This window comes from Halyomorpha halys, unplaced genomic scaffold (assembly GCF_000696795.3).
Source record: "Halyomorpha halys isolate HHAL.00 unplaced genomic scaffold, Hhal_1.1 Scaffold745.1, whole genome shotgun sequence".
Taxonomy (NCBI): Eukaryota; Metazoa; Arthropoda; class Insecta; order Hemiptera; family Pentatomidae; genus Halyomorpha; species Halyomorpha halys.
This window is the reverse complement of record NW_027110150.1, coordinates 77,140-93,321: the sequence shown is the minus strand read 5'-3', so window position 1 is coordinate 93,321 and position 16,182 is coordinate 77,140. Positions and strand designations below refer to the sequence as shown.

General features: G+C 31.8%; 2 long non-coding RNA genes across 2 annotated transcripts in view; one reads left to right on the top strand and one right to left on the bottom strand.

Moving 5' to 3' along the window:
* The window catches only part of LOC136795976 (uncharacterized), a 33,870-nt gene that overhangs the window by 9,013 nt on the left and 8,675 nt on the right, over positions 1-16,182 (bottom strand). The window contains exon 2 of the long non-coding RNA XR_010843671.1: positions 9,302-9,546. This is a non-coding gene — a long non-coding RNA (uncharacterized lncRNA). The remainder of the gene's footprint in view (positions 1-9,301; positions 9,547-16,182) is intronic.
* Positions 4,661-12,864, top strand: LOC106685805 (uncharacterized). Its single transcript, XR_001343901.3, has 4 exons — positions 4,661-5,427; positions 8,300-8,400; positions 10,575-10,744; positions 11,228-12,864. It is a non-coding gene; the product is annotated as an uncharacterized lncRNA (long non-coding RNA).

The following is a 16,182-nucleotide window of genomic DNA, read 5'->3' as shown; positions in this document are numbered from 1 at the left end:
CTGCTGCTTTTAACGGAAGTGCCCAAGCCTGGTTTAATGAAATTCAAAATTCTTGATTGTGCATCGGGTCTATGCACTTCATAAAGGGAGGGCGAGTTAAGGAACCGGTATTATAAATTTAAACAATTGCCCCTTGCATAACTGAACCTAAGTCACTTTAGACATATGGTTGCATATGTCCACTTTCTCCTTACAAATGTATAGAAAAAAAACTCGATAAAAACAACTAGGTTCAAAGAAGGCCCAGAAACCCTTCTAACAGCTCTTTCAAGCCCTTAGTATCCTATATCAATAGCAAGGGCTGACACTTAGGCCAGTACATGCTGTCATCACACAAAGGACTTGCATCAGTCTAACTATTTTATGTTTTACACATGAAAGTTTCTTTCGTTTCTTCCAATTTCTTGGAAGCCTCACACCCTGCTTCTAGTCCACGCCTATTTCCCCCTTCCAGATATTTCCTAAATTATCTGATTGGTCCAAATCCCTTCTCCTATTTCACTATTCCTCCTACCCCCTCTTGTCAAGTGTTCATATATATTTCCTAGACTGGATAGCTAAGTTAGAAGTTAGTAGAAGAGAGACACTCTGTAACAGTAACAGTAACATGTAGTTCTTGTAAATATGTTAGAATAAAGTCATTTTAGTCTTCACTGATTTTTTTATGATATGTAACTCGCAGTAACGCTACTCAGCTTCTTCAATTTCCAATCGGGATCTCCAAAATCTCTTCTTTAGATGATACTACATATAAGATAAACAAACATTCTGTATATTTACTTAATACTAAATATAATACACACAAACTACTAAATATAATAAGCACTAATGAGTAATTTTACAAAACATTGTAATAACGAAAAATAATTCTTATAATCTACTTACTCCTTTAGCTTTAGTGATGGCAGGCGTATGGATATATACAGCTGTGGAAAAAGCTGTGGTTAATTACCTAGCTCAAACAGTTCGTTTCGCATAAATAGTTGACTTTTTTTTATCAATGTTTAGGCCTAATCTTTTTTACTTTATAAAGCTACCTGTAGATTTAAGCTGGTATACTCTGATTTTCCCTCCTAGACGTTCTATATTCCTTGAAATAATTCCAGCTTTGGAGCAAGCTAATATTTTAATTTACTTGGTAATTTTTAATTGGTATGAATACATCTCAGTCACATTACTAATAGTATATCGTTCCTAAATCTGCGATAGTTAGTAGTCCGTAAAAGGCTACAATATAATCTTAATATATAGAGAGATGGTCAGGGTTGCGGTCAAAAGACAGCTGGACAGCCCTGATGAAGCCCTGCAAAGTGGGGCGAAACGTTGGAAAATAAATAGTTGTAAACTATTTTTATTTCTCTTTTGACCGCAACCCTGACCATCTCTCTGTATATCAATTTTTACGGTCAACTATACATACATATATATAATCTTAATACTTTAAAATTTAATTCATCCTTGTTTCAACCATCGTTTTGAAGAATACCTGTAAATGTTTTCCAACTTGGAAATTTTATTTGAGGTGTTCTAATTGACTTTTAACTTAATGGGGAGAAGATCGTTGGCCGTGGATAATATATAAAACGAGAAGATGGTAGGGGGGATGCGGTCAGAGAAGAACACAAATAAGTTGAGACACTTATTTATTAATGCCAAAGTTTTGGCCTAGCCTTCATCAGGGTTGCTTGGAAAATGTCGGAAATTCAATTCACTTCATTCAGGCCAAATCGTTGGCACTAATAAATAAGTCTCTTAACTTTTCTACTTTTCTATACTGACCTCATCCTCAAACATCTCATTTATATAATCTGTGAATAATATCATATCCACCATCAACTATTGACACACCAGTAATAATGGAAAGAGATAGTTGATCGCATGAAGTAGATTGGAGAAAGATAGTCCGGATGGCGGTCAAAAAAAGGTTTCAAAATAGTAACAAACATTAACAAACAACCTTAAAAAAACATTAATTTTTCATTCGGAGCTCTATATCTTTAAAACTACCAACAACACAAGAAAATCTAAGAGAACATTATTTAAAGAAGAGTAAATTTTCTGAAATATTAGCCCTAAAAGAGCTATTTACGCCCAATAGTTCTTGAGATATAGCTTTTAAAAAAGCAAAATTTCTTTAAAACTTTCTGAAAGATTAGTAATTTATTTTGAGAAAGCTTTATCTCAGGAACTATGTGACGTACAGTTGTATATTAGCACTCAAATTAAAGCTAGTTTAATGTACTATAAATAAGGTTATGACCTTTACCTTCGTAGGAATAGTAGTTTTAATGATATTTGCTAAAATAAATTGATTTATAGTTGTTCGGACAATAAGTTTGATTTGTGAAAAACTTCATTTCATACAGATGTCTGCCAGCGCTCAAATTAAAGCTAGTAAAATTTACTACAAAATATTGGATTATGTTTATCTTTGTAGGAGTAGTAGTTTTTATGATATTTAACAAAATAAACTCACAAAATGTAAATTTCTAGTTGTTCGTATGAAATGTTGGATGTTTGAAAAAATATATCTCTAGATCCATAAGACGCAAATATGTCTGCCAACACTCAAAATAAAGGAAATTTAACTAACTATAAAGTAGTATATGATACTTATTTTCGTAGAAGTAGTTTTTATGATATTCACATATGAATATAAATTTGGCAAATGAAAATTTGTCCAAACAACCGTAAATCAATTTATTTTAGCGAATTTCATGTAAACTATTACTCCTATGAAGATAAACATCATGAAATACTTTATAGCTCATTAAACTAACTTTAATTTGAGTGCTAATAGACATCTGTATGTCAAATGTTTTTTAAGATATAGATTTTTCAAAATAAATTCACTAAGTACTGATCTTTCAGTACGTCCCATACATTTTTATGAAATGTTGCTTTTTAAAAAGCTATTTCTCGAAAACTATTGAACGTAAATAACTCTATTAGGGCTCACATTTTAGCAAATTTGCTCTTCTTTAAATGACGTTCTCTTATGTTTTCTTGTGTTGTTCCTACTTTTTGAGATATCAAGCCCCGAATGAAAAATTAGTTTGTTTTATCGCTTTGAAACAGCCGCCATTTTTTATTACCCATATCTATACTTGGCAGACTCATGAATTTTTACTAGTAATTATACATAGTTTTCATTTTCTTTGTCCCTATTCTCCTACATACTGGGCAACCGATCCTAACCGTAACCCTGACCTCCTGGACTTCTTTATGCACAAAGGCTTAGACCCTCTAAACACTTCCCTTTCACGCCTCGATAACCTATCTTCAGACCATAGTTCACTAATCCTAACTATCTCCATATCCCCAATTCCTGTACTACTTCCACCCTCATTCATAAGGGGTCCAGTAAACTGGAATTCCTTTCGCCGAATCTTAACAGACCAAATCGATCTTAAAGTTTCCCTAAAAACCCCTGAAAACCTAACGACTCAGGCTCAAACCTGAAGCAGTCCATTCCTTCACAAACCTTATCAAACAAGCTGTCTGGTCTGCCTTCTCACCCTATAATGTCCCCAGTAAACGCAAGACAAATCCTCTACCACAACATCTCAAAGACCTCATTCAAACCAAGCGCCAGTACAGAACATCATGGCAACGCACAAGACATCCTTCTGATCGTTGTACATATAACCACTATTGTAAACTAGTTACGAAAGAATTGTCCAACCATCGATCCGAGTCCTTCAATTCCTATCTCTTTTCCCTTTCTACTCATGACAATTCCCTCTGGAACATGACCAAAAGAATCCTAAAATCCAAACATATTTCCCACCCCTTCCGACGAAATGATAGCACATGGGTAGCATCCGACAAAGCTAAAGCCGAAGAACTAGCCATTCCCCTTTCTCATATATTCACTCCTCATCCTGAACTTCATACTGACCAAACCCAAACCATTTGATGAATGTCTATCGTCGCCAATCCCACTTTCCTTACCTTCTAGAGCAGTCACCCCTTCTGAGGTCAAATATTAACTAAGGATGCTAACTCCTCGTAAATCTCCAGGGTAGGATCTTCTGACTCCTCAAATCCTTCGCTAACTTCCTCCCAAAGCTATAATATTCCTTACATATCTCTATAATTGTATCCTAAGAACAACCCACTTTCCTATCCTTTGGAAACATTCCATTATAATTCTCTTTCCAAAACCAGGAAAACCTCCTAATAATCTTGCTTCCTATAGACCAATCAGCCTACTTCCAATCCTCTCAAAAGGTTTTGAAATAATCCTCCTTAGGCCTATCCTATCCATCGTTGAATCACAGAGTTTTCCCGCACAATAATTTGGATTCCGCCCTAGGCACTCCACAGTTCAACAAGGCCTCAGAGTCGTTGACTATATCTCTTCAGCTCGTGAATAGAAACAATACTGCTCGGGTGCCTTTCTGGACATTTTTTTAAATTCATTTATTTAATTTTATTTTAGTATGTATGAGATCTTTCATCACTATTAACTATTGCCCACATCTGTGTGGCAGATTGTGATATCTATCAGTAAATAAAAAATAAAACTTAAGTTTTCATTAAAGTAATAAAAAATTGGGGTGAGATAACTGCCTTTTTTCTTCTCTTAGGCTCTTGTACTAATAGCTAATTTGTTCAAGCTACCGCCGCTAGAATTAGTACAGTTCTACCTCTTTGGAATGGCTAAGTCAAGCTTATTCCGTATGTAACCCAGTTATAGAGTATTAAGGACTGTCTGTCTCCTTTAAATACTCTTGAAAACGAAACTAATTCCCGAAGGAGTGTAATGGATTATGTGAGCATTATCACATTTTGTTGTAATTAAGTAAAAAAAAAAAAAGTACTATAATATCAATGTGAATAATCAGTTAATTAAAAAGGTTTTAATTTAGTTAACAGCTTGTAAATTAAGCTGATGAATAAATACTGTAAAAAATAATGTAATAAAGTTATGAGAAATAAAATGACTGCTTAGTATGGTTGTATCCTTTATCACTGTCAAGTTAGATTGGTTGGATATTAATACAATTGATTGTTTATAACTGCCTGTTAATTAAATCGGTAAACTATGATTAATCATGATTTGAAAGAGGCAGCTGTTCAATTCAATGAAGTTAATTCAATATCTATAAAACATGATATATTTTTAAATACTTTCATTAAAATAATAAAATTATATGCTATAATGAAATTTGTCTATCTGAGTCACTGAATATATAAGTAATTTGTAATTAACTTGAAGTTATAAGTAAAGTTGTTAGCGATGGATTGTTTTCCGACTATAAGGACTAAAGTTTTAATCAAATTAGACATGGTATAAAGGTACATAATTTTGGGCTATGTTACAGCATGAAACAGTCATGTATGCTATTGATATAAACATCATGAATTAGACCCATACACTAAGTAATTAAACAAGACCAAAATGGCTTTTCTATTGTTCAGGTAAATAAATTATAGATAAGGTTTTGAATATAAAATTATTTTATTAGATAATAATTTTGAAATTAAAAACAATGAATTAGATTTTTTTTTTTTAATCATCCAGCCTAATTGAAACATTTGGCTTGAAAAGCACCTTCAACTTAAGGCCAAGGGTTGGGTTATTATTAGTAGACTATACGTAAGAAATTTATTTGAAAGAAAATTGACTTAAAGTGAAAGAAAAGGAATTATTGAACAATTTACATGGTTGTAGGGAGTGGAAAAGAAAACATTTCAGGTATCTTGTGAAGAATTTGCATGACTATAAGGAGTGGACAAGATAAAACATGGTTAGATTAGGTTAATAAATTTTAAATTGTGGCCAGTTGGGTAAGAAAGGAAATTAGGAGTGAGCTCACTCGGTTCGGCATCATGTTCTTCCCCAGCATTCTCTCTCTTATTTTATTTTCCCTTCCTATGAAACAATTTCTTGAAGCCTCCGGACACATGATAATGATTTCCCCTCATACCCAAATAATAGCATGTAAGTGCACTTATAGTAGAATTAAGTGTAAATACACATTAATGAATTATGGAAAATACAAAGGTAATGAATTGTAAAGAAAATTATTGTTTAAAGGCAAATCCAATCGCAAATGGACTTTATAGTGAAATTAATGTTTTTCCAGAAGAAATTCAAGGTAAATTAGATTTACTTTTATGTTTATTTATTGCTATTTACAACTGTACATTATAATACATTTAGTAAATTTGATCTCAGTCAAAATGGAGTGTTCAGGCATGTTGAGAAATTACCCATTGGTAGCACTCTAAAATTAGATTTAAATTATATGAAGTATATTATGTCAAATTCTGATCCAATTATAAATATTGTTGAAGAGATAAACCACATAAAGAATATTTACTCTGATAAAGAGGAAAATTTTGATGAAAAGCTTATGCCAGAAGAATTAATTTCAAAAGAAAAAATCTACCATAGGTGGAAAGAAAAATGTAATTAATGAATAGAATGATGGTCAGATTCTACGCCAATGACTTGGAACAAGTTGAAATTAAAAATGAAAATTTAAATTTTACAAATAATTTATACGATAAAGTTTACACAAAATTTGTATCTGTAGATCAAATTTATTGTTTGAGGTATACAAATGCATTTAAAATAAACTGTTTTTGAGAAATATTTTAAAAAAAATTATTTTCAGCTATGATTATACATTTAGAAAGAAGACCTTTAGATCTTAAAAATTTATGATTTTTTTTTTCACCGGAGGTGACTGTAGCAGCATATTAACGTGCATGTCTTCCAACCCAAAGGATGCGAGTTCGAGTTCTGGGCCATATCCGTGATTTTTTCAAGCATATTTTATCATACAATACTCAATCACAGCCTCCCTCCGGGCATTTGTAAGGCCCGTTAGCCAATGGGTGGCGCTCACAAAAATAGGTGTGGGAATGATGAACCCACCCTGTGAAAACCACATCTTGAAACACACGATGTATTTCCTAAGTACACCACTAGCACCTTGTACCTCTACGGTCTGTCGCGCCAATAATAATAAATCTTAAAAATTTATACTTGAAAAGCTATAACTATATATAAAAAAGATCAAATCCTATACTCATCGAGTTTGAAGAAATATAAAATAAAAATAGTGTAAATATAGAATATGTAATTTATTAACACAGTTACATAAATTCAATTAATGATTTAACTGAGAATATGAAAAATTGTAATACTATATCACTGGGATTGTATACAACATATCAGAAGTTGTATTAAGCAATTTAATCAAATAAAGAAGAACCTATTGAAGAAACCTTTTTCTATGAAGAAGCTAGTAAAGTTTTAGGAACATTTTTGAAGTAAAAATGTGTCATTAATATGGAAGTGAACTTATTTAAGTTATAATTAAACAATTAAATGAATAAAGAAAAACATTTAGAAGACCTATTGAAAAAGAAATTTTCTGTAAAGGCCGAACATTTATGAAGTCAAAGATGTGAACAATCAAAGTCTTAAACTAACCAAGTCATAAACAACTACCCCTAGGTATTTTATGTAGGTAAGAGTTTTAATTACTACCTTTAAAAATATTTTTATTTCAATTTCAAAATCTTTGAAAAAAGTATGATTAAAATAATTTGATTTATAAAGAAATTTATATTTAAAATAATTATAAATTTCCATATAATAAATTTAGTTCTTAAAAATATTAAATAAAATTCAAAGTATGAACAACAGAAAAAGGATCTCAAATATATTTTGAATCATTAAAAAAAAAAAAATGAATTAATCAATCAATTTGAGTATTTATATCACACAACTGTGTATGAACCTTAATATATAGATATGAGTACAATTTGAACAAGTGACAAATTACCAAAGAGTTGTAATTTTTTTTTATAGCCAATTGTAATTAACATTATAGACACGTATCAAATAGGTATAAAATTGTGTGTATAAAATATTTGGTAAAATATTCAAATACTTTTTTTACTAAAAATACAAAAATATTGTAAATTAACAACTAATATTTATTGTAGATATTAATATATTAATATACAATAATATTTATTGTAGATAGATTATAAAAATTGTTAAATTTTAATAATTTTATTTTGTGTTCTTAATGTGAGAAAATTGAAAAAAATTTGAAACATTCATCAAATATTCAAGATGTTTTTTTTAAAATACCAGAGGCGAATGTAGTGATATTTTACATATCTTATTAAATAAAAACATAAAGAACAGACATTGGAAATTATACAATTATGTATTGAATATTATAAAAAAGGTTATTGGAAATGGTTAATTAAGGTTTAATTAGTGATCATGATCTAATAAATATAATAATTTTCATAAACTATTTAGAGATATTTAAAATGAAGTTATGAAGAGGAACATAACTATGAAGAATTCTTAAAATAAATCATCTAAAACAGCAGTGAACTTCAATCAAGATTCAACCACAAGTATTTTATCAAAATTATAAAATTTTATTTAATATTTAGATTTAGGTTCATATTAATATTTTAAATTGTTTATGTTTTGAAATATATAAAATATAATATAAAAATTACATATGTTGTATAAATAACCAATGCTTTCTCTAATAGTCCAATATTCTGAACATTTTATAACAATAATTTTAAACAATTAATTTTCAATTTAATTATGCACTAATATTGAATTAATAAAACTTGTAGTCACATGTATTAATTAATGTTTCCATAGTAACCAAATCAATATGGTGTAACCAAAATAACAATGCTTAGATAATAATATAATTATTTAATGAAGAAAAAAAACTTATCATTAAATATAAATGTTTATATGATAGTTTATAGTGTAGTTAATCTGAAATTAAAAGTTTTAAAAATTAATGAAGTTGTGAAAAATTAGAGTGATTTGAATTGTAATTAATGACCTTGGCAGAATAGCCGGAAAAGCATTTTTAAAGAAGATGGTCAATTTTTTAATTTAACAAGATGGTCAATTTTTTTATTTAAGAAGATGGTCAGGATTGCGGTCAAAAAAAGAACAAATAGTTTATAACTATTTAATGTGCGATGTTGCTCCCCACTTTGCAGGGCTGTTCAAAGCAAAAGGTTAAAAAACCTTTTTAACCTAAAATTTAACCTTTAAACCTAAAAAAAGGTTTTTTTAACCTTTCGCTTTGAATAGCCCTGCAAAGTGGGGCGAATTGTCGGACATCAAATAGTTATAAATAATTTTTTCTTTTTTTTACCACAACCCTGACCATCTTCTTGAGACTTAACAAGAATACCATTTGATTTATTTAATAAATAAATATCAGTCTCAAGAAATTAAAAAAATTATAAATACATTTTTTTTTCGGTTAGCTCAACAGACCTTGTAGATCTTTGGTGGTCCTAACCAGCCTTCTCCGCGCCTGCCCATCTTGGTCCACTGCTTTATAGTTTGCTGATTGCAGCTCTTTCGCATCTTTATCAATTCTGTCTATCCATCTGGTTTTTGGCCTCCCATGTGGTCTCTTGCCAACTATACAGGCATTCAACGTTGTGTAGCGGCCACCTGATAGATTGCTTCTAGCCACATGACCTACTCCTTACCTTCGTATAATGAGATATCAGTTTCTGAAATATAGTGAATTTTTTTTTTTATTAATTTATTAATAGTTATTTACAACTGTATAAAAAATATATACAACAAGTACATTTGCTGTTGGTCACATAGTGACATGATACAAACATGTGGAGAATCTACCTATTGGTAAAACTCCAATAAAATTTCTAGAGGAGAAGATCTCGAGGCCATCTTATTTTCAGACGCCTAGGAGAATTATTAGGTAATGAAGGAGAAGCCAGGTTAGAAACAAGTAGATTTGGGTGGTTGGGAAGTTTATTATGGAACGAATGGTATTTGGTTTTGGCCAAATCGGCAACATATGGAACATTTAGGTCCTGATGGATAACTTGATTTGTGACAAAGGAGCATTAACGATTTTGGACTGTAAGGATTGGATTCAGGAGGAATTGTCATGTAGATCAGTTTTTTTATAATGGATTGGCAATTTAGACCGTTTGTCTAGTAAATGTTGTAATAGTCAAAATCGACGAGCAGTTTCCTGTCTTTTCAATCTTGTATAAGGATTCCATGTCAGTCGTTTGTCGAGATGTAGTATAGTGAATTTAAAAAAACAAACATTAAGAGTTTTATGGGGATATTTTAAATAAGTAAAGTAATATCATAATAGCAAGAAAGTATGATAGTGCTTGTTTACAGACTGGTAGTAAACCTAATACCCCTAACAGTTTACTAGGTGAATGAATACTGATGATTAAATACAACAAATAAAAACTTTCACTATAGATAAATAACAGATAGGAAATCTGAAAGTTTATAAGTTATCTATGAGGTTTTAAGATGGAATATTTCATTATCAAGTTGTCTACAAATGGAAGGCAACTGTTGTGCTTGCACAGATAGTTGATAGTACTGCCAACTAGCACACAAAACCTGACTGTACAACAGCACTGCCACAATATTTAAGGCCCAAGTTTAAATTATGGTAGTGGTTTTAACTTTAGACTCAGACAATATTTTTTTAACTCTGTTTGTCTAAAGTTTCAAATTAACAAGAATCGACTGCATCATCTTGTAGGAAGCGATTCAGAGGTATCTCTTCAGAGTGTACAAGAACAACCTTGTATGACAACCATCAGCAGAGTCATAGTCAAATTTTTCTTTGTCTGTCATTGGTGACTGCCACACAAGGCCACTGCCCCTATTCTTGAAAAATCATCTAGGGAACACATCCTGAAGACCATAAAGGTATTACATTTAATTATAAAGTATTACATTAAAATTTCTCTTGAACTTTATAAAAAGATAAGTAACCTGATCGCCAAGCCACAAACATTCTCCTGTGTTGAGACCATAAGCATAAGATCAACTGTTGAGAAAATTATGAGCTAGAATATAAAGAGCTAAGGGAAACTCTTGCATTAATTTCAACTATTTTATTAATTTTCATAAGATGTCATATACACAGAAATATGTTTATGTTCATATTCATACAATGTTTTTAAAACAGCATTATTTAAGAAGGTAATATGATGTACAAACAAAAAATTAATTAACTAAAATATTATAAATTAGTTTGACAATCAGTCAATGTTATATAAAAAACAAAACAATATATTTTTTTTTTTATATAACATCCTTTAAAACTCTCTTTTCAACCCTATCATCAGTGCTTAAGAAATGTACAACAAACATAATAAAAAAAAAATTATTTTTTCTTTTATGTTTCAGGAGAGGGGTAGCTTAGTGAGTAACACAATGAAATATTAATTTTAGAGCTGGAGTTTAAGCCTGGCTATGAAGTTCAATTCTGCAGAAGATCTTCCTGAGGCACTTTATTGAGTTATAGGATTAATCTGCCTGTTGAGTGTGAATACTAACCACATCACCTCCTTGTATAACATTAAAGGTCAAGAAACAGTTGGTTCTTACTAACTCGACAGTCATCATGGTCAAGTATAGTAAAGCCAGACTGAAAATATAAGCAGAGAGGTGCTCCAGTAGTGATGACCCTGGTCCTTATCCTCAAGGAGGTTGCCAGTAAGTATGACATGAAGAGAAGAGGCTGGAGCTGAAGAGATTCCAAAAGTAATCCTACAAAGGATTGGTGAGATCCCAACCAATGGAGAAAGATGTTGAAGGAGGATACCAAAGTGATTAAGGGAGAAGAACGGAGTGGACAGTAGGTGACGAGCCAGATCCACTCTGCCATTGAAGGATACTAGGCGAGATTGTCTAAAAAAGATCTTCCTCCTCTCTGGATCCGAGTTCCTTATCTGATAGAAGAAGAGAGCTATCCCTTCTTTAGATAGTTAAACTACAAGTGGAAGGAGATGGTGGGGTCTTCCCAACACGAAGTGCATGGGGCTCACCAGGAGACATCGCCGAGTCACCAGGAACGCAAGCGCAGCCTGAGACTAGGAGAGCAAGACCAAATTGGTATATTGCAGGAAGCAGCTGAAGCAAAAGGGATGAGGAGCATAAGGTGCAGCCTCATTAGTAATGTGCTCAACTGAACACTGGGATATATAACAGACAACTCCAATAAAAATTGTTTCATGATTAAACAAATTTCATATTATATGTAAAATAAGCAAAATAAAGTGTTATTTATGGGCAGCAATGGTATATGCATGTAATCATAGAATTAATCAATTATTCAATCAAAATCAATTATTATCGATATTATAAATTCTACGTATATGCATAATATTTTGGAACTTAATGTGTGTTTTAAACGTGATTAAATATAGATATTAAACAAAAAAAAAGAAGGAATTTTCATACATTACTCTATCAAGTATCCATCCTTCCATATCGCAAACCCAAAATGAAAGGGGCACAACTCTAAAAATTTTTTTTTGCAAGAACAAATACTGGAGGACTCAGGTAAAGTTTTACATAGAAGCCCTCAGGGTATTTCCTTTGTCAAAAGTTACTGGTAGATAAAATATTTTGTCTGTTGGTTTGGTGTTTAAGGTCTGGCTGTGTTTTAGATTGAATCCAACAAAAAAAATTCAGGTGTTAAAAATTTTTAGTTGCACCTTATTGATTCTGTATTGGCAATTTACCTCATAATCATGAAATTTTGTCAAAAGGAAATAAAAATGTGAAACCTATCCTATGGTTAACCTTGCAGTTGAGCACAAGATATTTTTCTTGGAACTAATAAATGATTAAACTGTTCTCATGAACTTAGCTGAGTAGGCTATTTAAAGGGGATAGAAAAAATGAATGTAAGAACAGGTGATAAAAGTATTGTGGAGACAGACGAGACTAAAATGGCTCCACTGAGCTATATTGTGATTGAGAACCAATAAACCGAATGAAATGATTAATTAGGAAATCAAACATGTAACATTAAACATAATAATACTTTAATTAAAAATAATACTAATAATAATGATCTTACAACATAACATTTATCATAAATTTTCTCTATTTTCCTTTTCCACTCTATTTTTTAGGTCAAGGATATATATCTTTCTCATTTAGCCTTGATGTATACCGGTCTGCCTCTAATAAGTATAAAACAGAATTTAAAGACATAAACGAGATGGCTGGTGCAAGTTCTGCTGTAACATAGAAAGCACGCTGGAAGCCGCTCGACTAATTAAGTTATTAGGAAACAATGGTCAACAGCCATTAGGAGCACAAAGGAAACCAGATGGGAAGTGGACCTCCAGCCTAGAGGAAACCTTGTCCCATTTAATGGAGACACACTTTCCAGGTTACTAGCATAGAACATTAGACAATCCTCCAACCATGGATTCTCTCAGAGAGGCTAATGAAGAAGATAGGGCATTAGGTGGGCTGTGGAAGAGCTTCAGGAATGGACGGTGTTCTCCCATGCTTGCTCAATTAAGGACTCAATGTCATACTCCCCCGGATTAGGACATTGCTCACAGCCTCTATACCATTGGGATATATACCAGAGAAGTGGAGGAAATCATTAATAGCTTTCGTTCCTAAGATTGAGAAGGAGGACTATAGTGTCGCCAAAGCATATCGACCCATTAGTTTATCCTCCTTCCTATTTAAGATCCTGGAGAAGTTGGTGGCAGTTTTCCTTACAAGCAAGGTGCTACCAATCAACCCCCTTCATTCAAGACAGCATGCATATCTCCAGGGAAAATCTACTGATACTGACCTGCACTCTTTGATAAGGAAGATTGAGAAGGCTTATCACATAAGGAGTCCGCCTTAGGACTCTTTTTCGATGTAGAAGGGGCATTCGACAAAACAAGGCCTGAGGCAGTCTGTAAAGCCTTATTAGACATTTCTGCCCCGAATGCGATAATCAGCTGAGTCAGATTTGTTTTTAATAATAGAATAATTGTTGTTTCGGAAGACTATACTAGGTTATAGGCGCAGGGAGTAACTGGATGCCCTCAGGGGAGTCGCATCTCACCGTTGCTATGGTGTCTGGTTATGGATAGTCTAATTGAGTATTGTAAATAAGTATTGAGAAAACTTGAGGATGCTGGGATATTCGCTCAAGCTTTTGCTGGCAATGGAGTGATCCTCATTATTGGAAAGTTCATGAGTACCATCATGGAACTAATGCAAATCGCATGTAATGTAGTACAGACATGGTGTACTGAAATGAAACTTTCAGTAAATCCATCAAAGACAGAAATGGTTCTATTTACCAGAAAGAGGAAATTGGATACATTGGGAATGTATAGGGCTGAGACAGGCCAAGTTTTTAATAACTAAACCCTCTACTTCTAAAACTAAGTGGCTGCTTGGCCGAAACAGAAATGAACTCTGATTGTTAATAGGAGTTCTTACAGGTCATTGGAGACTTAAAAGACATCTTAAGATATGTGGAATAGTTCATGATGAAACCTGCTACTTATGCTGACAGGCCCCGGAGACTGCCTTACATTACATAGCAGACTGTTGTAGGTACGCATCACTAAGATATAGGCTTCTAGGCTCTGATAGAATCACAGGAAATGAGGCTTCCTCTATAGATTGTACATCCATTTTAAATTTCATTAGAAAGTCAAAAAGGTTCAATATAGATGAATAAGATACATAAAAGAGCCATTCCATTGGTTCGTCTTGAGGATGGAAAAAAGAAACATTTGCCGGACTTGTTCCCCCCATCATTACCAGTACTATAAGCACTGATGAAGCCCTACAAAGTGGGGCAAAACTTCCGTTACTAATAAATATTTTTTTCTGTTATTTTTCTACATTTTTTGACCCCCATCCGAACCATATTCCTACAATCATCATATGAGATGATCAACTATTAATCTTCAAGACTAATTATTTGACATAGAGGTTTTAATTGACTGACTTTATCTTATAGAAAGAAAAAAAAATATAGTACAACCGTATAGTTAACCAGCTTTAAATCGTTTTCAAAATGGCTTAAGCTATATAATATATTGATTTAGTAGGGAATACAAAAGTAAGGAATGCCATAAATGAGTAGAGATGTACTTGACAAAAACATACAATAATGGATGAATTAGTAATTATCATTTTGAGAAGTTTGAGGTTCATTTGCTTTAGAAATAATCCCATTCCTGTTTAGGTGACTCTTATTAAATTTAACACTGGAATGTTATTCAAATTTTAAAAGGATTTAACTCTCGGCAGTAAAATATCTATTATTGGTTGTGCAAAAGAGTTGCATGATTTATTGTTAAGTAGTAATGGTGAAGCTATAAAACTAAGTTCAAGTAGTTTGTGAAATTTTGTCTAGAAGAACTACGTCTCGAAATAAATATGGAAAAGACTTAACATTGTTTCTGAATACAGAAACAAAAACGGCTAAAATTTCAGTAATTTAAACATAGAAGACAATAATTTTACAATACAATAAAAGCATAAGAAAGCAAAGATGTTGAATATTATTAAATGTAACAAACCATAATTATAAGATAGTTAGAATTTTTCATGACATGATCCAATAATTAAAACATATTTATCTATTATACTATGGAATATTAACTAAGTAAAACATTAAGTATGAACTGTACAATTTCCTATACTTATTTATACCCAAGATAAAAATTGTAACTATTTTTAAACAGAAAATATTTTTTTCCATGCATTTTTTTTTAATTAACAAAACTCAGAAATGAAATGTTAGTAACTTCTAAAACTGACACAATTTTTTATCATCCTATGCTCGGGGAACTCACCAATTCTGACTCAAAAAGTTTATAAAGTTTTCATCGAAGTAGTAAAAAATTTGAATATTACACCAATTTTGATGATGACAAAACATTTTTTTTTTTGTCCCGTGCTCTTCCACAATTAGATATAAATATTCTGCATGGAAAAATATCACTAACCAAAATGATATAGTGGTTAGAAAAAGGCGCCCATAAAATAAAATATAAAACTGTATTTTGTCGGTAAAATGCTTATAACATGGTTCATATTACATATACAGCTCATATAGCAGAGAAAGTACGGGGATTATTTCTGCGAAAATTGTAAATAGCTAAAGATATGTATTCAAATTTATATATCATGGTTTTGTGAGCTTAAAAAAGTTTATTGCATGAAAATCAGCACTCCAGTGTTGTAATAACCATTGGTTATTAACTAGAGAACTTTAAATATTTGTGGTTCGATGACTGGAAATGAAATTGGGGAGAAAATTTTGACATGATTTAAGATCTTTATAATTTGTCAATTGTAAAATTCTTCTGTCGAAT